A 24,083-nucleotide genomic window follows, 5' to 3' on the forward strand; every position below is an offset into this window, starting at 1 on the left:
AATGAGCTCATTGTGTGGGGAAAAGGGGAAGTTTGGGTCAAGAGCAAGTAAGCAGAACATTGCATTAGCATATGGCAATTGCTATAGTGACTTCTTACTTTCTGTATTTGGATTTTGGGGTACTGGCAGCTACTAAAATTTCTGAAGGAGGGGGATTATGACTGAGGGAGCTGTTGCTGGGTATGGGTGTTGAGGGAGAGACATAAGGAACAAAACAGAGTTATGCTTATCAATGGAATTCTGATATTCTGAGTGCAGTGATATTCTCAGGCGTGACCAAAAGATGGGAGAAAGTCAGTGCCTAGCCCAGCTCCTCCTCACCTTTCCATTATATCAACCACTTTGGCTGAGTTCCAATGGCCTGAAGGTTTCCCTTCACTCTTCCAGTGAGAGAACTCTGAGATCTGACTCACAGAGTTCTACATGGTGATTAATTGGTGGAAGCTTTTAGGTGATCCTAGACAGTTGATAGGGAAACTGTATTAACCCCTCTCTATCCCCCAACACTGCTTAATCAACCCAGATTTTCTTTCTTTTGCTGAACCCAAAGAATGTAAAAAATTTCCACAGTTGTATGTCTATAGATAAATATTCATGGTCTGAGGGCTATCTCATAGACCCCTGTTGAGAAAAGCACATTTTCTTTTCTTTTTTTAAAAAACATATATATTTTATTGATTTTCTACAGAGAGGAAGGGAGAGGGATAGAAAGCCAGAAACATCGATGAGAGAGAAACATCAACCAGCTGCCGCCTGTACACCCCCCAGTGGAGATGCGTCCCCAACCAAGGTACATGCCCTTTACCGGAATCGAACCTGTGACCTCTCAGTCCACAGACCGACTCTGAGCCAAATAGCTCTCAGTCCACAGTTCCATCCTCTGAGCCAAATAGCTCTCTTTATTACAAATCAGGTTATTTAAACACAGGCCATATTTAGCATAGTACTTTATGGCCATAAAACACTTTGCAAATCAATTTTATTGTTCCTCTATCAACCTCAAGAGGTAATAGATATGAGTTCCTTATTTTTACGGATGAAGAAAGTAAGGTACAATGAGATCTTCAAACTTTCACATAGTGTGTTAATAGAAAAACTGGGATTAAGACTGGAGTCCTGGGATTTCCCAGCTTAAATAGTTGATAAGGTTATATTTTATGAAATGTGAATAATTTAAAATGAGTCTTTGACTAGGTTTGGTTCTCAAAGGTGGCCATGATTTCTGTTGGCACAATGTATCAGACCTAAGGTTCTCCTGATGCTTGCCATGTCCTTCTGCCAGACCTGACTTTCTATCATCCTGTCAAGAAGGGCCTTAGAGAGTCAGCACTCCTACCTATCCCTAAACCCATCTGCCCCTCCATCCATAACTACCTGGGTTAGCGGTGGACACAGAGCCAGGGGTAGCCAATCAACAGGTTTTCCCGTGACTCAAACAAAATGGGACAGTCATACTCCTTTCCAGAACACAGAATGACTAAAAATGACAAAATTTTCATGGAAACTCAAAGTTAAAAGTTATGATATCAAGATATGTGGAACAGGCCATGGTGGATTATGGGTAAACTAAAGTTACAAGATAGCAAAAATTACTAGTGAGTAGAAGGTTTGGCTTAGAGAACAGATATAATGATCACATAAGGAAGAAAGTAATGAGAGAAAATAAAATAAATAAATGTTCAGAAAAAAAATATACGATGGGAAGCAGACCATGTATCAATTGGGAGAGGGGGAGAGATGGAGAGAGCCGCTAGTTTCTGGTGACTGGAAGCTCTCCAGATTCTATCCACGGAGATATGTATAAGTGCTGCTGCATGGAACAGGAGTTCTGCCCAAAGGGGACTTAGCCCAAAGGGGGTTTGTAGTTTTTACAGAACAAGAAGCTTTCAGGCAGGCGTGTCAGGGACGGAGCGGCAATATACAGCATGGCATACCAGGCTCCTGGGGTTTTCCTCATCACCAGCCTTAACACATAGCTTTCATCCTTCTGATTGCCTCTCATGGCCTCCAGCATCATATCCATTCCGTGGCAGAAGAAGGAAATCATGAAAAGAAGTGTTTTTTCTATTTAAGTACTAGAAATTCAGAGCTTCTGCTTTGTCTCATTGGCTTGAATAGTAACATGGGCTCCTGGCAGCAAAAAAGAGTAGGAAATAATGCCTTCCTTTCTTCCTTCCTATTTTTCTTCCTCCCTTTCTTTTTTCTTCTTTTCCTAGCTTAGCATATTGCTGTTCAGGGAATCTAGTTAATAAGGAAGATGAGAAGAACTGGGTAAGCAACTTTTAGTGTTGCTTATACCTAGACGCCTGCCACTTGGGTAACTTGAGTGAGTCTTGTACTAAATTCAAACCAGCATGGAGGTAAGAGGTGCTTGGTTGGCCCAGAGTCAGATATTTTGGCCATCAACTATCATAATTCCACTGTCTCCCATCTTAGAGAATATAACTGGCCTGTCCAAAAGAATGCTATCTTGATTTAAAGCACTTAGAAAAAAATCCAAAACATTGTTAATAACAATATGAGTTTAACAAATTATATCAAACTAACTTGATAATTAAAAAAACTTTTTGAATTAGACTGAATAAATTGGGAAACTCTGTAGACACAGTATAGAGTATCTTGCTTTTAGCAAGGACATTTAATAAACTATCTTGATGTCATTGCAGAGAGAGAGAGAGAGGGAGAGAGACTCATCACTAATGATCTAATGATCATGATAGAGTATTAAATTTAAAGATAATTAAATATATTTACCCTGTATAATGGATTAATATTACTTTGACAAGAAATCTTTAGAAATGAACCAATAGACTCTGCCCTTGACTTTGTCCTCTTCCATATTTCTAGTAGTGCTGAAAGAAGAGATTGGGTTCACTGATTCAAAGTGGGAAGGATAGCTGTTATAAGGGGTGATGAGATACAAACACATGGACTGAGTGGACAGCGTTAGGTTCAAAGGAATCAGTCACACAAATACAGTGGAGAGAGGAACTGGCTTAATAGTAATTCGTGGGGGGAAAAACAAAGACTACATTCAATCCAAGTCAATGGTGATGATTTGCTTGCCCTTCTGTTTCTTTATCGAACTAAGCAAATCCATGACCCAGGAGAAATCCAATCCATCCTACCTACCCTACACTTGCACTTGTGCAGCTGAGAGTGGCTGGAAAAAATACAACCACACTGGAAGTCCTCACTTCAAGTTCATTACCAAATAGACCCTCAGTGTGGCTACTCATCAAAGGATATAAACTCCCCTGGTACACTAGTACTTTTTACAGCTTTACTCTCTTCTTTCCTCACATCCTTAGCGTCTCTTCCCTTATCCTCCTTCTCAGCTGATGCTCATGCTTCAGAAGAAAACTTACACAGAGTCCCCACCACCATGTCAACCCACCCATCAGCATCTCCACCCACCTCTTATAGCCAGTAACACAATTCTCTCCAGCCTGGGCCCTGTTTGTGCCCTGGAACTCACCTTCTTGCCTCCACAGGGATTCCTCCTTCCTTGTCTACATCAGTTGTTCCCTCTGTATTGGGTAATTCCCAGCAGCATTGAGACATGCTGTCGTTTCTCTGTGAACTAATTCTAGCCCCGGGTGACCTGAGAATCGTTCCTCTTCTTACCTGTGGGTCTTTCCCTGGCACTGGTGTGCATCCTGCTCACAGATAGGAGCTGTCCAGTCCCCAGCGGAAGCCCCTCTAGAGGGAGCCCCTGCAGAGGCCCAGAACTTGCTCTCAGTGAAGCCTCCGGCCCCGCTGTTCTGCTCTGTGCATCCTCCTCCAGCCGCCTGCTTCCCTGAGTTCCCAGCGCTGTCTCTGGAACCCAGGAGGACCTCTGAGGTCTGCTGGCTTCCCCTGCCCTATGCTGCGGCCAGGAACTCTTTCTAGGTGGTAAACCAGGGCAGGGATCACTGCCACTTGCCTATTTTCCAGTGTCTGAAAACCCATTTCATGTGTTTTGTCCAGTGGCCTAGGCATTCTAGGTGGGAAGGTGAACCTAGGCTAGGGGTGTCGAACTCAATCAGAGAAGGGGCCAAAATCTAAAATCCAGCCTAAATCGCGGGCCGAATGGTTTACTGAACAGTCATAAACTGTCATTGTGATGGAAATGCAGAGGAGTGCAGTGATGACAGCACGGTGCGGGCCACATTGCAAGGCCTGGCGGGACGGATTTGGCCCGCGGGCCTTGTGTTTGACACATGTGACCTAGGCTCTCACACTTGATCAGGCTGGAAGCAGAGGAGGGAGACTTCTGCCCTAGCACATTCTCGGAGGCAGGTGGCCCTTCTGACCAGTGGTGCGAAAAGAGGGGATCTCTGGAGGGTGGATGGGTAGGAAAGAGTTGGAAGGATGGTGGTAGGATAAGTTGGGAAGGTTAGAGAACCAAATTTCAAGGTTTTCTGCTTCACAATCACCTTATTTGTAAGAATACCTCAAAACAGTGTTCAAATTACTGCCTTAAGTGATGGGGAAAGATACACATGGAGTGGGGACACCTGTTTTGAGGGGTTCTTACAAATAAGGTGATTCTTATAATGACATGACTAGAATGGACAGCAGACATCATCTAGCCATTATAACAATGACTTTTTGTTTGTTTTTAGAGAAAATGGAGTTGTCAGTGTGCCAGATGTCACACTTTTACTTTATATTATCTACTTCCTCATCTGATCTGTAGGACTTCTACCCATGCTCAGATAAAATGACACTCTATCCTGTTAATAAGAGTGCTTTGTGGGGTCACTGCCAATCTTTTCCTTCAGCCAATCCCTTTCTGGTCACGTAGAGCTAATCTTCAAGGCTTCTTATCAACTTTAGCCTTTATGGTGCTATGAGCATGATTATGGAGGGACTAAATAGTTTTTAAGAGTCTGTTCATTGGACTTTCAAAGTGGCATATTTCTATGATTTCTGGTAATTATTCAAACTAACATTAGAACACAGAGTGCCCGAGAAGTAAAATAAGACAATTTTAATGATAACGAAAAATGTTAGGAAAACATACTTCTTTAGAGGATGGGTCTTCATTTCTATGCATGCCCTCACAAAGGGTAAGATGAGGCTGAGGAAAGTATAAATAATCCTTTTTTATAAAGTATGATTTGTCTATGTATGAAATAAAGAGAGAGCATGCCTGTTAACTGCAAGGTGTGTTACATCTTCCTCACTGCAGGGGGCGGAGGAGTGTCTGTCATCCAAATAAAGAACTAAGCCCTAGTTGGTTTGGCTTGGATAGAACGTGGGGTCGTGGGTTCTATTCCAGTCAAGGATACATACCTCAGTTGCAGATTCCTCCTGGGCATTCATTGACATTTCTCTCTGTCTTTCCCTCTCTCTCCACTTTCACTAAAAATCAATAGAAAAATATCTTTGGGTGAGGGATGAGGATTAACCTCTTGCCCCTCCTCCCCCAATACACACAAACAGAGAAATAAGGTAATTGAGACAGAACATGTGTTCTGAGTGGACTACTCTGGTTTGGCTTACTACCACACAATTATACCTATAAGACAATTGTTGAGACTTTGATTCCTCTCTCTCCTACATGTCTTTCCTACTCTCCACCCCTCTCAGTTCAATCTATCTTCAAGTCCTGAGGGCATTACCTCATCAATTCCTTGAGTGCATTCCCTTAGCTCCTCTCCACCTGTGCACCTTAGTTCAGGCCATTGTTATCTCCGGCCTGGCTTCAGATCTCAGCTTCAATGCTGCTGGTCGCAGAGGCAGAGCCTCTGATGAAATGCCTTGCTTTAAAGCTTTCATGAAATGTTTGTCTTCTCTACTAGACTATAAGCTTCATGAAGAGTAGGGTCATGTTTGACTTTTTAGTTCCTGTCTATCCTAGTGCCTGCCTCATCAGACATGTTCAACAAATATTTGTTAAACGAATGAGCAAAGTGGTTAGCACATTGCCTGGAATATATTAAGCATTTAATGAATGGCAGCTATCTGCAGCTACATCTATGTCCATATCAGTTTACACAAGCACATACACCTGGCATGGTCTATGTTAATAAAATATTCTTGCTGCATACAGAAATAGATTTACAATGAAGACTTTGATAGGAAGGGATCAGTTTGTTTATTTATTAAAAATTATTGAAAGTGTGTAACTTGGCTTACCATCCAAACTAGAAAATAATCTTATAAATAAAGACATTCCAGTGTTCCTAAGACTTAACTTTGAATGAGCTTTCTGTGCAGTAGAGGCGTTAGAAAAGTCCACGTGGAATGAAATGTTAGTAGCCCGTAGTATTATTTGAACATGGAGGTCACGGTGAGCACATGTTTCGGTTATTACTGTTTCACGTGTGTGTGGCACTGAGTGCTCACCTTGTGCGTGGGCACGGTGTACCATTTAAAAGTCAGTGTGGTTTCTCGCCAGGTGGAGTTACCCGTTCTGCTTCAGGAAGGGATAGAACAAGTTTAGGTTTTGTTAAACCTAAGCGCTACCACAAAGTTCTTCCTGGCTCCCGGGCACTTGTGAGAAATTGCTGGCATTCCAGGCGAAGACAGTGGTGGAGTTAAAGGTGATGGAACTGAAAATCAAAAGGAGCTGAGGGGTGTGCGAGGGGAATGACTGAAAGGGACTGACCCCCAGCTGCTGGCTTCCAGTGGCCACTTCCTCTCCAAGGGAAACGGTGGAATGCACAAGGAAAAACACACGAGCGTGTTAGAAAAATCGCAGCCTGTGACATTTGCATCATTTTCTATGATCGAAGTGTTGAGAATGGAAAGTGACTTCCTTAGCCATTTTTTCATTGATAAACTGCTGCAGAAAGAGCTAAGCTACAAGGAATCAATGAATGTAATTCTTTATTACTTTCTGATCTCAGTGTCAACAGAACAAAAAGTATATGTAAAGAGGATAAGTATGCCCCCCTCCCAAGGCATATACCCACCTTTAATTCCTTAAATATGGAAATATATGTTGTCTTTCTTAAAAATTAGAAAGATCTTCAAAGATCATTGCATATCCAAATTGGATAATTATAACTATGTAGTCATTCTGTAGACCTCAATCAAAATCTGTGCACTGGATACCATCTTGAATGATTTTACTCTAAAGGAGAGCAGACTGTGTTCTGTTAAGTATCTGTTCCCTGCTACTCGGTGTCATATTGGTTCTTTGTTTGCATGTGTGACTATCTTGTGTTAGCCTACCTGTTAGCTCTTATTGTTGTTTTTTTTTTGTCTTTTGATGAATTTTCCTTATTCCAATGGTCTGGTAGATGATCCTTACTATACGTAGCTTGGGCTTGGGCAATGTTAAGAGATGTGAAAAGGTCATCTTTCCCGGAATCCAGTTATGTCTGATCTCAACACTAACACAGCTGGCATCCACAATACCTAAAATGATGACCCCTTTGGTTTCTAAATAAGAACCATGTGGTGCTGGGAAGTATTGAAGTCAACTTTCTCTGCTTGAATTCTCCATTGAAAGGGTTTGAACATTTAACTGTTTTTGCAAAGCTGCTTTAAGCAGCAGCAGCAGCAGCAGCAGCAGCAGCATTTGTTGGAAAGAGGGATAGCGTGGAACAAATCAAGTCCTCCAAAATGTGGCTCACTATGCCTGCCCTAACCCTGATCCATCTGGAACCTCACATGGCCTGCCCCAGGCTCTGTGCAGCCGCATTGCCTGCTGATCTGCAGCTGGAACCAGACTGGTTCTTCACTTCTCAGTGACGTTCTTCAGATCACAAAGGAATTTTACCCGATGAGTTTAGGTAAACCCACTCTTCAATTTTAGACACAAGACTTGAGACTATGTACAATATCTTTATGAAGTACTTTTCTTGCAAGGAGTTTAAAACTTGTTTTTTTATATATCACAATCATTTCTTCTTACTAATGATCTGATGAAAAGAGAGACGTGTTTTAAAATACAATAAAAAGTTGAAACAAAATCCATTTGGGATTTATATATTTTCAAAATATATTTGGTATTACAGTAATGGTATGATAATAAGCATATTATACAAAACTATTTTTCCTACTACAAAAGAAAAAAGCCTATGACATATGTAATGATACATACTTTTTTTTTCTTTTGTATAATGATACATACTTTTTATTTATGAGAAGTGGACTTAATTTACTGATATGCTGTTTGTATAAATTATATCTGGGAACATCTCACTCCTCTTATTATTATTATTATTATTATTATTATTATTATTATTTGAGGAGGGAGGAATACTTGAAAGGTAAAATCTACACCCAATGAATTGAATTAGGAAACAATTCCTAAGAATTTGTGCAGTGACTGTTCAGAGAGCTGCACAGCTGTTATTTTATTTAAATATCCCAATTTTAAAGGGACGCCGTCATACGATGCAGGCATGGTGTATAGCTGTTCTAGAAAGAGTCAAGACAAATCCCATTTTTATGGCTTTAGATTTTAAATCCCAGGGAGACTTCACAGAAAGGACTGACACGAGGGACAGGTGGATATTGGTTCCAACTTGGTGACAAGTTTTCAACCTCAGCTGCATTCTTGCAGCCGGGGAGTGAGGAGCAGCTGGCGGCCCGGGAGCCAGTGCTGTGCAGATGGAATTCTTGTGGCGGGGAAGAATGTCCTCGCTGGCTCCCCATGCTTTAGGAACAAAGAGCACAACTTAAGAGATTGAAGCTACTGTTTGATCTGAGTGGGGCGGCTTTAGTCCCCTCCCCTCCCTCACATCTTTTGTATGATAAGCCTCGTGATTTATGTTTAGAAAAGAATGTGAAGTTTCCCAATGTATGGCTAGTCAATGGTTTCTCTGAACTGTGTGCGTTCTTCTAAGGCCCATCCCTCACATTTGTGAGGTTTGGGGCAAGCATCTATAGAGAGGCTCCCACGTCATAGAGCTACATAGATATGTTATAAATCAGGTTAAGTAGTAGAAGATGCTCTTTCTTTTAACCTGGCGTTTTCTCCCAGAGCTTGGAGATGCGAAGGGAGTCGGTTCTCTCCTGTCAGGGCTCTGCCCCCCCAGGGCAAGGGGCTTCATGCTAGTATGTGTGGACACCCATCTCACCTTTCCAGGCTCCATCTGCCCCGCCCCAGCAGATAGCTGTCTCTTGCTCACGTTAAGGAAACTGGTTGAGGATTATTGAGCCAGGAGTCCTGTGGTCCTAGAATCAGGAAGGGGTCCAGAAGGGAAGGCTCCGGCTCTGAGAGGGTACATCCCTCGGCTTGCAACGCAGGAAGAGGAGGGCTGGAGGGGGCCAGAGTGGGCGCTCAAGGGCATGGGGCTCAGGACAAAGATCCTTTTTACCCAGGTCTAAGGACAATGCTTTACTTTCAAACCTCCAAGTATATACTACTGTTGCCTCTGTGGCCAGAGAGGGAGAAGACTTTGTGGTCAACTTCTAGTTTCTCCATTTAATTAAGAATGGCTAAAGCCATTAATTATTTACCTGGTGTTCATGACCCATCTGCTCTCAGAGTAGGAATGATTTCATTGAGGATGAGGTGAACTCTTCACTGCTGCCCATAAAATAGGTAGCCCAGTGGTTCGCCATGGAGATCACTCGTCCCCTGCATTTCTGCAGCCGTTGGGGTGGTGGTGGTGGTGGTGGAGGAGGGGAACTGCAAATGTGGAATGATATCCTTGTTGTTAGTTATGTTTAGACAGGACTTTGGTCTGAAAGGTAAATGGCAACCATTATTCTAATCTTACATACGAAGGAACTTGGAAAAGCCGTTGGCTTTATGGTTACTTCAGATACACAATAAACCAGGGGAGGAGCTAGCAGCAGATGCAAAAGTCCTACCTGTGCTTAGACATCAGAGAAATACAGGGTGAGATAGAACATGGGACCGAAAAGATCTGAATAGTATTGTCTCCTGGACTACCCGATAGCAATGTATTTCAATATTATAAAAGGAAGAGCAGAGGGAGGAATCCCCATTTGCATTCTCTACAGAATTACCCAAGAATTGGAGGCATGGTGTGGGTGGGAAACCCCACAAGGTGTTTAGTAGGAAAGCTAATGTTACATAGATTTTTTTTTTTTTTTTTTTTTTTTTTTTTTACTTTAAGGTCCAGGGGGACCCAGCCAAGTGGAAAAATAGCTGAGTTATGGTGGAAACCAGTCACCTTGTTAAAACTGAACAACCAGGTGTTTAGGAAAAGAATGGTATGAGAGACTGGTTTCTTTCCTGCTGAGCACAACCATTCACTGTGAACACAGAGAAAAGGAATCTTTGTTACAGGATTTTTTACGAGAATTACAAAAAAACTTTGCTACGAGCATAGAGGAAGATAAAAATGTGTGTATTTGAATGTTTAAAAACTAACCTGTGTCACAAGCCCAATTTGAGTTTCACAATATAGTCAAAGAGAGTTATATTTTGAGCTATAATTATGCTATGTTTCTTTGGAACACTCTTAGCTGGGATAAGTTTGTGCATCGGTATATGATGTTATTTTTCCTATGTGATTTTTTTCCCCTTAAAGAAAAGCGAATTTTAAAAAATGCATGGATACAGATCATTCTCATTCCAAAAATAAAAAAGACTTTGGCAAATGTTATTTCAGTGGATAAGAGAGGTTCAGATTACCAAACCATAGATCTTGGCTTTAAAAAAATAATATTACCATCCTGGCTGGTGTGGCTCAGTGATAGAGATCAGCCCACACACTGATGAGTCTTGGGTTCAACTCCTGGGGTCCAGGTGTGTGAAGGAGGCAACCAATGGATGTGTCTCTCTTGCACTGATTTCTCTCCCTCTCCTACTCCCTCCTTTCCACTCTCTCTACAAATCAATGGACAAAAATATCCTTGGGTGAGGATATTAAAAAGAATGGCATTACCAAAAATGCTAATAACTTTTGATCTGAAAAATATAAAGAATGTTTACATTCATAAATATAAAATAAATGCTCCGAGTGGCCTCCTGTTCGGTGGATAAAAACCCTGTCTGATCTGGCCGCTCCCTGCCTATCCAGTCTCATCTCCCAAATCTCTCTCCTTTCTCTGTGCTGACCATGTTGGCTTTCTCTTTGTTCCTCCCACACCACACACCTTTGTCTGTCATTCACAGTGTCTGTTTTTTTTTCCTCTCTTGGCTAATCCCTTCTCTTTCCAATCTCAACTGGATCTTTTTCCATTTCACCAGACTGGTTAAGCCTTCTGATTGAACACTTCCATTAAATCGTTCCTTCTGTACAGAAATAAAAAAAAATTATATCATAGAACTATTGTGGACTTTCCATTCTCAACTGCTTAGAAATAAAAAAAATTATATCATAGAACTATTGTGGACTTTCCATTCTCAACTGCTTAAAGAGTGTGCTATTTTGTTCATTTCACTCTCCCACCTTCAAGGAGAATTTTGGGATACTGTGGGTGAAAGTGGGGGCGGGGAAGAACCCAGGAGGTGGGAAATGGAGACCAAGCAGAGCAAAGACTGAGGTGGCCTCAGGCTAAGGGATGTGAAGTTTGTCGCTGCAAGCAATGAGGCAAGTGACAGCGGAGACAGAATTTGTGCAAGTGTTGCAGAGCATAAGTATTTCCTTCCTTATTATGATGGAATTACCTGTTAGTTCCTGGACTACTTTCTTTGCAACAATGCTGAGAGTGGAGCACATGTGTCCAGGTGTGAGCAACACTTCCTGGGGTGTTATCACTGTCATAATTGTACAGTCGTTGGTGTAATTGTTTTATGCTTTTCTCTTCCTTCCCTTCCCTCAAGACCACAGGCAGGGCTCAGGTCCGTGTGTTTTCATAGCTAAATCCCCCGCGCAGAGGACAGGATCTGGCTCATGGTAGATGCTCAATAAGTGATAACTGAAGGGATGAATGAATTAAATGAATGTGTCAATCCATTTTGCTTTAGATTTCTAAACTCAACTACCACCGTTGGCCTCAGTGAAGAAATTATGCTCTCCTCAGCCAAAGTTCTCTAGAAGAAGGTGTCCTGAACTGGTGTCCAAATGTCTATAATTAGAAACTTTTAAAATAAGTTATTTTCATTTTCTTCACCACATTCCTATGATTCTATTATTCAGGCCCAAGGATTGAATATTAATATGATTCTTGTAATTGAAATGAAGTTCACCAAAAAATTAAATTATTTTCAAAGTGTATTAAAATATTTGCTGAAATAACCATATCTTGATTTACATGTTAGTAAGAGTTTCTCTTTTATTGAAGAGAAGGATGAAGCCAAGGAGTACATATAATGGCTGTTACTTTATTGAGGATGTATTGTGGGCTTAGTAGTGTGTTATTTGCTCTACACAGATTACATTTTTAAAGTACATAGACAATATTTTGAGCCCTAGCTGGTTTGGCTCAGTGGATAGAGCATTAGCCTGGTTTGATTCTGGTCAAAGAGCACATACCTCTGTTGCAGGCTCCGTTCCTGGACCCGGTTGGGGCACATGCAGGAGGCAACCAACTGATGTGTCTCTCTCACATCAATCTTTCTCTCTCCCCTCCCTTCCACTCTCTCTCTCAAAAAAAAAATCAATGGAAAATATCTTCTGGTGAGGATTAATAAATACATACACAATATTTTGAGGAAGGTATTAGTTCCTTGTTTTACTGATAAGGAAATTAAGATTGAGTGGCTTGTCTGAGACTCCTAAGTTAGGAAATTGTGGAGCTGAGATTCAAACCTGGGTCTGCTGATTCCAAAGCTAATGATGGTGATCAACAACATTCCTTCTTCATTTTTGAGGAATAAGCTGCAGAATTTATTAAGAGTTTATTTCACTTAAAATTATAATAGCAAGTCTGAGTTCACAGTCCTGCTCTGCCTTCTCTTTTCAAGAATCACCTCCACTCATCCTAATTTACTACATTTGACTAATTTACTACAGTGTTAGATAGAAACATTAATGTACTTCACAGGAGTCTATGTTAGTTGAGTAACTTGACAGAAGTTTAAAACAATACACACACACACACACACACACACACACACACACACACACAAACACACCCCTCGCTTTTATCCAGAAATTTCTGTTTATCACTTCAGTCCACCAGCCATTCCTCTGGATCAATTACCTGTTGATCTTTATTTACACTAAAAATCCACTTTGGCTTTTGCAATTTCATCTTCTGTGTATTAGTCTTCTATGAACATCTAGAATATCTAGAAAAAATTTTCAGCATGGAAAGGATTACCCCATTCTCTTCTTAAAATCATGGTATAAAATATATAAATTGAAGGCAGCCATAAATTTATCCTAAGAAAAAAAATTCTTACTGTTTTATGTACGTGTATACACACTCACACATCCACACCCCCCCCCTCCCCCACATACACATACCCATACCCAGTGTCAATTCTCGTAATTTATGTTTGATAAAGTTGCTACAAACACTGAAATTAGTGACTACTGAAAATATAGGGTTAGGTTCCTATGAGCCTCTGGTCACAACATTTTCACCAACTGATTAAAACATAACCTTGCATTATGTGTTTCTGTTTAAAGACACTTTAATATATCATTGATTTATTGCTATTGAATTCAGGGCCAATATCACTATAATTCATGTCTTAGTAAAGCTAATCTAATAATACATGTATTTTCTCTGTAAGGCACATAACACCTGCTGTGCTTAGGAACACTAGACAGTACTTAGTCATTATGCTTTGTGGTCATTTTAAACAGCAAGATAACCAACAAAAAGCACAAAAATGTGAAAAGTGAAGTAAGCTGAAAAAAGGACCTTCATTTACGGCTTGAGAGTCAAAACAATAAGTCAGAGCTTCACTTAGTTCAACTCAGCAGAGAATGCGTGCATCAGGAGACTCAAAATTTCTTCCACTCTGCTTGTCTGCGAGTAACTGTAGAAGCCTGTAGGTATTGATTTTAGGGTTACATATGAATTTTAAAGAACAGGTGATATTGGAAATATGGAATCCAGTAATAATGAAGATTAACTATATACATATTTACTATTAGTTATTATTTGTTGTGTGCTTGCTAATGACTAATTATTTTAAGTTTTTAAGATATATTAACTTATTTCTCATAAAAGCTCTATAAGGCAGGTGTTAATATTTTCTCTAGTTTACATTATTACAGAGATAAGTGAACTTTCCCAATCCACAGCTGTAAGTATCAGAGCAGGAACTGGACCTGGAAACAGTGGTTTCAGAGCCTGGACATTTATCCACAATGCTATGCTTCTTCTTTTTTGAAAACATTATGCAATCAAAAATCCTTTTTTTTTTTTTTTTTTTTAAAGAGGCTTGTTAATCTAAAAGTGAAAGGCTGTTCAAAGTGAGAGGCAATAAGAATTTACCTGAGATAAAAAAGAATAGCTATTTGGGAAGCACTAATCAAGGCAAAAGCCTAAATAATGATCTGATTAGGAGACAAAGGCAAAGGATATTTATGAGAAAGGGAAGGGAACAATTACATTAATAGAAGGAAGATGTTTCTACTGATGCAGGTAAATTAACAGTGATGCTAATTCTGAGCAATATGTTTAAATTTTCAGTTTATTATCCAGTAGTCTGGAAGTAATAATATGTTTTTCTATTGTCTTTGCAACGAGTTCTTTGGAATGGAGACTTGCTTTAGACCTAGTCCAAAGGTTATTTTGCCCTGTTTTAATATTCCAAAGTTTTGAGGCATAAGACATACAAAGCCTGGATGGCAGCTCCTGCTCCATTTTAAAAGTGGATCCATTTATATTATTATACAGGATCTTTTCATCATGACTCATTCATTCATTCAAAAGGTGTTTTTTGTGTGCCAGGCCTTGAGACGATCTGGCAGCAAAGAAAGACATGGTCTGCCCTCATATAATTTATAACTTAGTTTGCAATTAATAATTAATAATTAATTTAGGATTATGATTGGCTTCATATAACTTAAACATACAATGAACAGTAAGTTAAGCTGGATAGAAATGTATTTTCCCTCACATGAACAGAGCCGGGAGCTAGGTGGCCCAGGACTGGTTGAGAACTCCAGGTCATCAGTGATCCAGGCTGCTTCCATGTGGCTGCTCTGTCATTCTAGCATGCTGCTCAGTGTCTAAGACAGCTGGTCCAAGGGCCAGGAATCCTGCCTGCATTCCAGTGAACAGAAAGGAGGGAAAGGAAAGAAGGACACTCCTGCCTCATTTAAGACTTTCTATAGTTCCACACTTACCTTACAACTTATTTACCGGAACTAAGTTACATGTTTATACCTAACTGCAAAGGAGGCTGGGAAATGCAGTCTGCTAGCTTAGTGACTACATGCTCTGTTATAATCCAGATTTATAGTTCTATTTCCAAGGGAAAAGAGGAGAATTGCACTTGAGAAGCAATTAGCAAGGTTCCATATATATATATAACTCCCCCTAGTTTTATTGAGAAATAATTGACATATATCATATCACTATTTAAATTTAAGGCATATAGCATGATGACTTTATTTACGTATATTGTGAAATGATTACCAGAATAGGTTCAGCTAACAGACATACTCATATAATAAAAGAGAAAGTGAAAAGAAAAATTTTCTCCTTGTGATGAAAACTGTTAGAAACATTCTCTTAACTTCCCTATATATCCTACAGCAGTGTTAGCAATAGTCATCATATTGTACATTACATAGTTTTTATCTTACTAGAGGCCCAGTGCATGAAATTCATGCATGGGGTGTCCCCTCAGCCCAGACTGCACCCTCTCCAATCCAGGACCCCTTGGGGGCAATCGGACATCCCTTTCACAATCCAGAACTGCTTGGTCCTAAATGTCACCTGCCTGCCAGCTCGGTCGTTCCCAACTGTCCCCCTGCTGGCCTGGTTGCCCCTTACTGCACCCCTCCCTACCATCCTGGTTGTCCCCAACTGTCCCTCTCTGTCAGTCAGGTCACCCCCAACTGCCCACCCCCGCTGGCCTGGTCATCCCACACAGCCTACTGTTCAGTCGTTTGGTCAGCCCTCACTAATCCTCCTGCTGGACTGGTCACCCCTCGCAGCATGCTGTTCAGTCATTACTGTTACTGTCCCGGACAATTTGCATATTCCTCTATTATTAGTATAGATAACTGAAAGCTCATACTTTTAAAAATATATATATATTTTATTGATTTTTTACAGAGAGGAAGGGAGAGGGATAGAGAGAAACATCGATCAGCTGCCTCCTGCATACTCCCTACTGGGTATGTGCCCACAACCAAGACACAGGTCCTTGACTGGAATCAGACCTGGGACCCATTAGTCTGCAGGCCAACACTCTCCACTGAGCCAAACCAGCTAGGGCAGAAAGTTTGTACTTTTTGAACACCTTCCTCCAATTCCACTTCCCTTCCATCCTCTGACTGATACTACAAGTTCAATCTCTTTTTCTTTGAATTTGGTTTTTGTAAAAACTTTTTCTAACCTCAAACAGCTTTATAAAAGTAAAAACATATTATTAAGTAGAGTTGAATTATAGCTGCTTTTCCTTGACATTAAATTTATTGTCTAATAGTCTTCAGTCTTCTATTATAGTGATTTTTTGTTTTGTTTCTTAGGTCCTAGAGTTTTTATTTAGTTTCTTCAGCAACTCCAATGTCCCTTCTTTGATGTGTTTTGGAAACTATAAAGTCAGATGTCTTCATACACATTTTAGCTAAAAATTTTAATGTAATGTTCTCTTTTGGCATCATATCAAAATAAAATCTTTTAAAATTCCCTTAAGAGGTGAAAATAAACTGTTGGAGGGTAGTTAAAAATTTAATATTATAATTAAGATTTTTTTTAAGAGACTGTATAAAAAAGCTGGGAAAAATAAAGCAACTGTTTTGAAAGGCATTGATTTTTACACTGTCTACACTGAGAAGAAATAAGAATTAAGGTACTTTAATTATAGGAAAACTAGAGGCCCAGCACATGAAATCACACGAGACCCAGACCTGGCATACCATGGGACCACCAAATGTACCTCCTGATGATGAGTCTTTGGTCATTATGACATTACAACCACTGGGTTTTTATTATATAGATTTCAGATAAAGGGTCCTTTTTCTTTGCTTTACCCTATGTAATACAGAGGTTGCCTCAACTGACCATATGATCATTTGTACATGTATCAGTCAATGTCCTGGCAGGAAGTAGACAACACATTCAAAGGTGTGAATTAAAGAACATTTAATGGAGAGACTATTTACAGAAGCAAGTTATAGATGGAATGTTTACACCTCACACCCCCTCAGTACCCTCTCCTCCCTCAGTCCATATGTTGAAGCTCTAATCTCCAGTGTGAGTATATTTAGAGATAGGGGTTATAAGGAAGGAATTGAGGTTAAATGAGATCATAGGGTGGGTTCTTGATACTATAGGATTAGTGTCCTTATTAGAGACACCTGAGAACTCTCATTCCCTTTGCTCCCGATCCAAGCAAAAGAAGAGGTCATATGAGCACACAGCAAGATAGTGGCCTTCTCAAGCTCTAGGGGAGAGCTCTCACCAGAAACCAAACCCTACTGGATCTTGTTCTTGGACTTCCAGCCTCCAGAATTGTGAGAAAATAAATTTCTGTTGTTTAAGCCACGCAGTTTGTGGAATATTATTATGGCAGCCCTAACAGACTAATATAGAATAGTTAAGAGAATCCACAAGGAATGGTGACTACCCTGGGACTAGCTGTTATAACCCTGAGGCCGGAGAGGCAAGTAGAGGAAGTTATTTTACTGGAAGCCATGGCACAAGGGCCACTCAACAGGAGCTGTGGCCTTACATAGAGTAATGAAGTCAAACTAGAGAAGAAGAGAAAGTTGGCTAGGAAGGGAAGTGGAATTTATCCCCCAATTTCTCCCTCCTCTGGCTCTCTCTTTGATTTCCTGCTAGTCCTTCCCATTCATAATGGATCTGTAAGGTAAACAAGGAATAACCAATCAGTGTACAAAGGTCAAGTAGACCCACATTTTAGTCATTTTTTTTTAAAAAAAATATTGTTCAGATTATTACAGTTGTTCCTCTTTTCCCCCCTATAGCTCCCCTCCACCTGATTCCCACCCCACCCTCTGTCCTTACCTCCCAAACTTCCACTGTCCTCATTCACAAGTGTATAATTTTTGTCCAATTTCTTCCCCCACCCCCCACACTCCTTTCCCTCCAAGAATTGTCAGTCCATTCCCTTTCTATGCCCCTGATTCTATCCTATTCATCAGATTATTCTGTTCATCAGATTTTTTATTCACTTGATTTTTAGATTCATTTGTTGATAGCTATGTATTTGTTGTTCCTAATTTTTATCTTTACGTTTTTCTTTTCCCCCCTCTTCTTAAAGAATACCTTTCAGCATTTCATATAATACTGGTTTGGCGGTGATGAATTCCTTTAGCTTTTTCTTTCAGTGAAGCTCTTTATCTGATCTTCAATTCTGGATGATAGCTTTGCTGGGTAGAGTAATCTTGGTTGTAGGTTCTTGCTATTCGTCACTTTGAATATTTCTTGCCACTCTCGTCTGGCCTGCATGGTTTCTGTTGAGAAATCTGATGACAGTCGTATGGGTACTCCCCTGTAGGTAACTAACTGTTTTTCTCTTACTGCTTTCAAGATTCTCTCTTTGTCATTTGCCCTTAGCATTTTAAATATGATATGTCTTGGTGTGGTCCTCTTTGGATTCCTCTTGTTTGGAGTTCTGTGCACTTCCTGGACTTGTTAAGTCTATTTCTTTCACTGGGTAGGGAAAGTTTTCTGTCATTATTTCTTTTTTTTTCTTTTTTTAAAATATATTTTATTGATTTTTCACAGAGAGGAAGGGAGAGAAGATAGAGAGCTAGAAACGTCGATGAGAGAGAAACATCGACCAGCTGCCTCTTGCACACCCCCTACTGGGGATGTGCCGGTAAGCAAGGTACATGCTCTTGACCGGAATCGAACCCGGGACCTCTCAGTCCGCAGACTGATGCTCTACCACTGAGCCAAACCGGTTTCTGCTATCATTATTTCTTTCAATAGGCCTTAAATATCCTGCACTCTCTCTTCTCTGGCACCCCCAAAATCCAGATGTTGGTACACTTAAAGCCATCCCAGAGGCTCCTTACACTATCCTCACACTTTTGGATTCTTCTTTCTTTCTGCCTCTCTGGTTGGGTGTTTTTTCCCCCCGCTCATTATCCAGATCTTTGGTTTGACTCTTGGAGTACATTGATCTAAGTTGAGTTTTTGTATATTCTTTATTCCATAATTCTGATGGTATGCTTGAAGTTGTCCCAGGGGCTCCTTACACTATTTTCATTTTTTAAATTCTTTTTTCTTTTCACTTGGTTTTTTGCTTCTTTGCATTTCAAATCTTTGACTTAATTCTTATGATCCTCTAGTCCACTGTTCAGCAAACTCATTAGTCAACAGAGCCAAATATCAACAGTACAATGATTGAAATTTCTTTTGAGAGGAGAAAACCAACTTCTGCTCATGGGCCATGAAGTTTCAGTTACACTGTATGTGTGTGTCTGCATGTGGTATTTTGTGGAAGAGCCACATTCAAGGGGCCAAAGAGCTGCATGTGGCTTGTGAGCCATAGTTTGTCGACCACTGCTCTAGTCTGCTGTTGGATCTCTGTATATTATTTTTTTATTTCAGACAGTGTATGTTTAATTTCTAGTTGGTCCTTTTTCATATCTTGAGGGTCTTACTAAATTTATTGGCCTTTTGTAGAAAATTCTTAAAAAACCTTATAACTGTGGTTTTGAACTCTATATCCAGTAGTTTGCTTTCCTTCATTTCTGTCATTTGTGACCTGTTTCTTTGTCTCCACATTTTGGCTGCTTCCCTGAGTTGGTAGAGTGGCTTTGTGTGCTAGATGTCCTATAGGGCCCAGTGGCTCAGCCTCCCCATTTACTTGAGGTGGATATTCTTGGTGCACTCCTTTGTGGGCTGTGTGCACAGTCTTGTTGTAGTTAAGCCTTGATTGTTGTTGGTGTCACTGGGAGGAATTGACATCCAGGCCAATTGGCTGTGAGAATCAGCTGTGTCTACGCTGGGAGAACTTCTGTGCTAGAGACATCCGTATGGGGCAAGATTTGCTTCAGTGGGGCTTTGGTGCTCACTAAGTCTGCCCCCTGAGTGTGTCCCTTATGGATCTGAGGAGTTGTAATCTGGAGGGTCCCACTATGATCACTGGGTACACTAGCTCTTAGATCTCTAAGGAGGTGCTAATTTAGCCTCTGCCTGAGGTCACTCAGCAGGAGCTATGGAGAGATCTGCAGATTCTTCTTCTTTGTTTGGGGTTTGGAGGTGTCTAGATGAGGCCCAGCTATGAAACAATGCAAGTGGCTGTGGGGCCTTGGGCCTTCTTTTGGATATTCTGGGTGGGGCTAGGTCTCAGGGAATTAACCATGTGGAGCAAACAGCTAATGCTGATCCTTAGCCCTGCCTTAAGAGGCCCCCAGGTCTCAGTGTCCCTCAGTAATCACTGCAAGCACCTCTGAGAGAAAGCTGCCATCAAGTTCCACCCAATGCCAGATAGGCCAATTTCTCCCCATATGAGTCTGGGCCCCCAGAGTCTGGCCTGGAACTGGAGTTCAGAGCAACCGGGAGCTTGTGCTTCCTTCTTGACTGAAAAAGACAACCATGTCCCCAGTTGCCAGCCCTTTCCATGCTTGCGCCTCCGTACCTCTGCACTTTACTTCCTCACCTCCTCTGAGTCTCAGTGTGCTTTTCTCTTTCCTTCTAGTAGTAGAATTTTCACTCAGCCAGCCTTCCTGTGGTTCTGGATGATGTCTGTTTTGTCTTTTAGTTGTAGTTTTTAAGTGGTGTTTTAGTTGTAGTTTTTAAGAGGCAGCAATTTCAGATGTTTACCTATGTCGCCATCTTGGTTTCTTCTCCACATTTTAGTCATTTTCATTAATTAATCCTTATTGACATAAGTACAGGATATCCCCCCAAAATGTATACACATTTAACAGCTGATAGTTCAGTTTTGAAAATGAAATGTATTTTAATAAGCACTGACTTTATAATTATTCAAAGTGTGTGTATTCATTTTTGGGAGGACACCCTATATTATGCACTAATTTTTCCAACCTGGCTGCAATTTAGCATTTCAATTGAAAATTTCAGATTTGTATTTTTAATTTCAGAATTGTTATCTACTTTTGGACTATACTTGTCTCTAGAAATGGCCATAGTTTTAGAGACTGTCTTGCTAGTATATAAACTTGCTAGATGTAGAAAAAAACTCATCTGATCTTCTGAACTTGACTATTAGGATCAATCAGTTGGAGTTCTAGCTCTGAACCCTCCTTGTATCACCTCAGGATGTTAACTAGGAGTTGGTTCAATCAGTGATGGATGACAGTGTCATCTCAGGAAATTCTCCCAAAATTCTCTCTAACCTCAAATAGTTTTTCCAACAAATTTTTTTTGCCACCACCTTCTACTTGATATTATGTTCCCATCATTAGACACCACTCTTCTGGACCAGAAAAAAATGTAGAAGAAGCTTATGATGTGAACTAGAAGGATAGTGAGACTAATTTACCTTTTCTCATTAGCCAAGGATTTTCTTTCTTTTTATATTACTTGGTTTTCTTTTGACATGCACAATAAAACTGACACTAAGGAATCTCAGACAAGTAAATGTTAACGTTTGAGTATAGAAAATCAGCAGAGTAAGCATAGTGATGGGCCATAGTGAGCTGGCAGTGTGAGTAGCCTGAAAAGTTGGAGAAAAGAGGTCTGAGTAGGATTTTTCTCATGAATTATCCCATTTTCCTTATTTGATCCTCACCATCATTCAGTGAGTTAGCTAAGGAATAGAAGATATCTTTAACAAAAGGTTAAAGATTATAAAACAAACAGAATAAAACTAAGGTCCAGATAGAGTTAAGTAGCTTACCAAGACAAGATGGCTCATAAGCCAGGCCACAAACAGGAAACTGTAAATATTCCCTATAATTATTGTGTGGCTAAGGGTAGACCACTTTGCTATATGTGGTTCATTTCCTTTTCCTTCTCATCGAATAAAAGAGTGAGAAATACAAAGTGAAAGGTTCTAAAATTTCCTTAAAAAACAACTTTGTGCAAAATATTAGTAACCCAGCTCTCTAGTCCTTTGGTTTAAGTCAAGACTCAACTAAGACTTGTTTTCTTTCTCTGACTTACCCTAGGCAAAGGCAAGGAGAGTGGCAGGAGGAGAACTGGGAGCAGTGATATTGAGGAAAAGACTTGGAGGTCTGGAGAATGCTCACATACACTCAAGAACTTAGATTCTACTGATGGGATGATCAACCATTTCAGTTTGCCTGGGTCTGTAGGGCTTCCCAGAATGTGAAAATATTAGTGCTGAAACTAGGTTTGTCTTGAGCAAACCAGGATGATTTGCTCACCCCACTCCTGTTCTCCTTTTTAACACATTATTTTTCAGTTTTCCCTCCATCTTTAGAAAATATCCATTTTTTGTCAAGAACTACAGCCTTGCATTTAGGGGCTATTGCATGAAAAACATTTATCTTTAAGTAATAGTCTCATGCTCAAAAAGGTGATATGCTCATAGTATGAGAAAGTGTCAGGAACAGAATATGTCCTAAGAAATAGCAGATCCCACTCCAGCTTATGAATTCACTGAGAGAAATGACCATGGAACTGCAGGCATTGTTTAAATTGTTTTCTTTTTTAAGTTTTTTATTTATTTTTTATTATTGATTTCAGAGAGGAAGGGAGAGGGAGAGAGAGGTAGAAACATCAATGATGAAAGAGAATCATTGATTGGCTGCCTCTTGCACGCCCCCACTAGGGATCAAGCCTTGTGACCTTGATTAGAATTGAACCTGGGGCCCTTCAATCCGCAGGCCGACCCTCTATCCATTGAGCCAAACCAGCTAGGGCAAATAGTTATCTTTTCACTACTTCCATCTTTGCTCCACAGACATGTATATTTAAATTCACACCAATGAAATCCCTCCACTGGATGAGGCATCAAGAAGTAGAAGACTGATCGAGCACTTAAAGACCTCAGAGAATGTGGAGAGTGGCTTGGAGGTGAGCAGTTGTAGGAACAAGTGTGCCACAGTACAAGATAGGATACTTCCAATCACAGTTTGGGCTGAGGTTCCAAAGGCTGAGACTAAAACAGCACATGTCCAGTCACCACTTGTGCCTGGGGAGGAGCTGGGTCTTCCCGTCAGGACATGTTGCATGATGGAGGTCAAAGAGGCTAGGGGAGAAGATTCCTTTGGGGTGGTTTGGTATGTCCTTCCACAAGAGAAGGGAGAGAAGTGGGTAGAAGTAGGGTGGAGAACAGAAGCCGACCTCCACATTCCCTCCCACACTCTCCAACACGCAAAGCCATCCAGGTCTCCAGGGTTTCAAGCTGGGATAGAGAAAAAAAAATCTATGTTAAATAAAATGGGGAACTTTGATGATTTCTTGCTACTGGATTCTTAAATAACTAAAATGTAACATTTGAGGACAGAGAATAATTGAGTTGCCAAAAAAATTCTGGAAAAATTATAGGACCGGTTCATTATTTCATCCAAGGATTATTTAGAAACAATTCTTAGGCCCTGGCCAGTGTATCTCAGTTGGTTGAGTGTCATCCCAAGTGAAAGGTTGCTAGTCAGGGCACATGCCCAGGTTTCAGGTTTGATCCCCAGCCTGAGTGTGTGTAGGAGGCAACTAATTGATGCTTCTCACATTGATGTCTCCCTTTCTCTAAAAAAATTAATAAAAACATATGTTAACAAAACAGAAATGGCCGAAACCCGTTTGGCTCAGTGGTAGAGCATCGGTCTGCAGACTGAAGAGTCGCAGGTTCGATTCCGGTCAAGGGCATGTACATTGGTTGCGGGCACATCCCCGGTGGGGGATGTGCAAGAGGCAGCTTGTCGATGTTTCTCTCTCATCGACATTTCTAGCTCTCTACCTCTCTCCCTTCCTCTCTGTAAAAAATCAATAAAATATATTAAAAAAAAAGAGAGAAATGATTCTTATGTTGGGTTTAAGGGGGGAGTGTGCGTGTGTGTGTGTGTGTGTGCGTGTGTGTGAGTGCCTTTGTATGATATTGTGTGAGAGAGACCCTATTTAACCATAGCTGGCATTTACATAGTGCTAGTTCTGTTACTTGGTATAGGTAATCATGACTTATAAAATAGGTACTATTATTACACTCATTTTACAGATAGGGAAATTGAGACCCAGAGAAG

The 24,083-nt window shown here is 40.5% G+C and overlaps 1 long non-coding RNA gene across 1 annotated transcript; it reads right to left on the reverse strand.

Annotated features, from left to right (window-relative positions):
- Positions 1–662: 662 nt before the first annotated feature.
- Positions 663–22,771, reverse strand: LOC123652064. Its single transcript, XR_006741148.1, has 2 exons — positions 22,710–22,771; positions 663–816 (listed from the first exon to the last, which is right to left on the reverse strand). It is a non-coding gene; the product is annotated as an uncharacterized LOC123652064 (long non-coding RNA).
- Between the last annotated feature and the right edge of the window lie 1,312 nt (positions 22,772–24,083).

This window comes from Pipistrellus kuhlii, unplaced genomic scaffold (assembly GCF_014108245.1).
Source record: "Pipistrellus kuhlii isolate mPipKuh1 unplaced genomic scaffold, mPipKuh1.p scaffold_m20_p_1, whole genome shotgun sequence".
In the NCBI taxonomy this organism is placed as follows: domain Eukaryota; kingdom Metazoa; phylum Chordata; class Mammalia; order Chiroptera; family Vespertilionidae; genus Pipistrellus; species Pipistrellus kuhlii.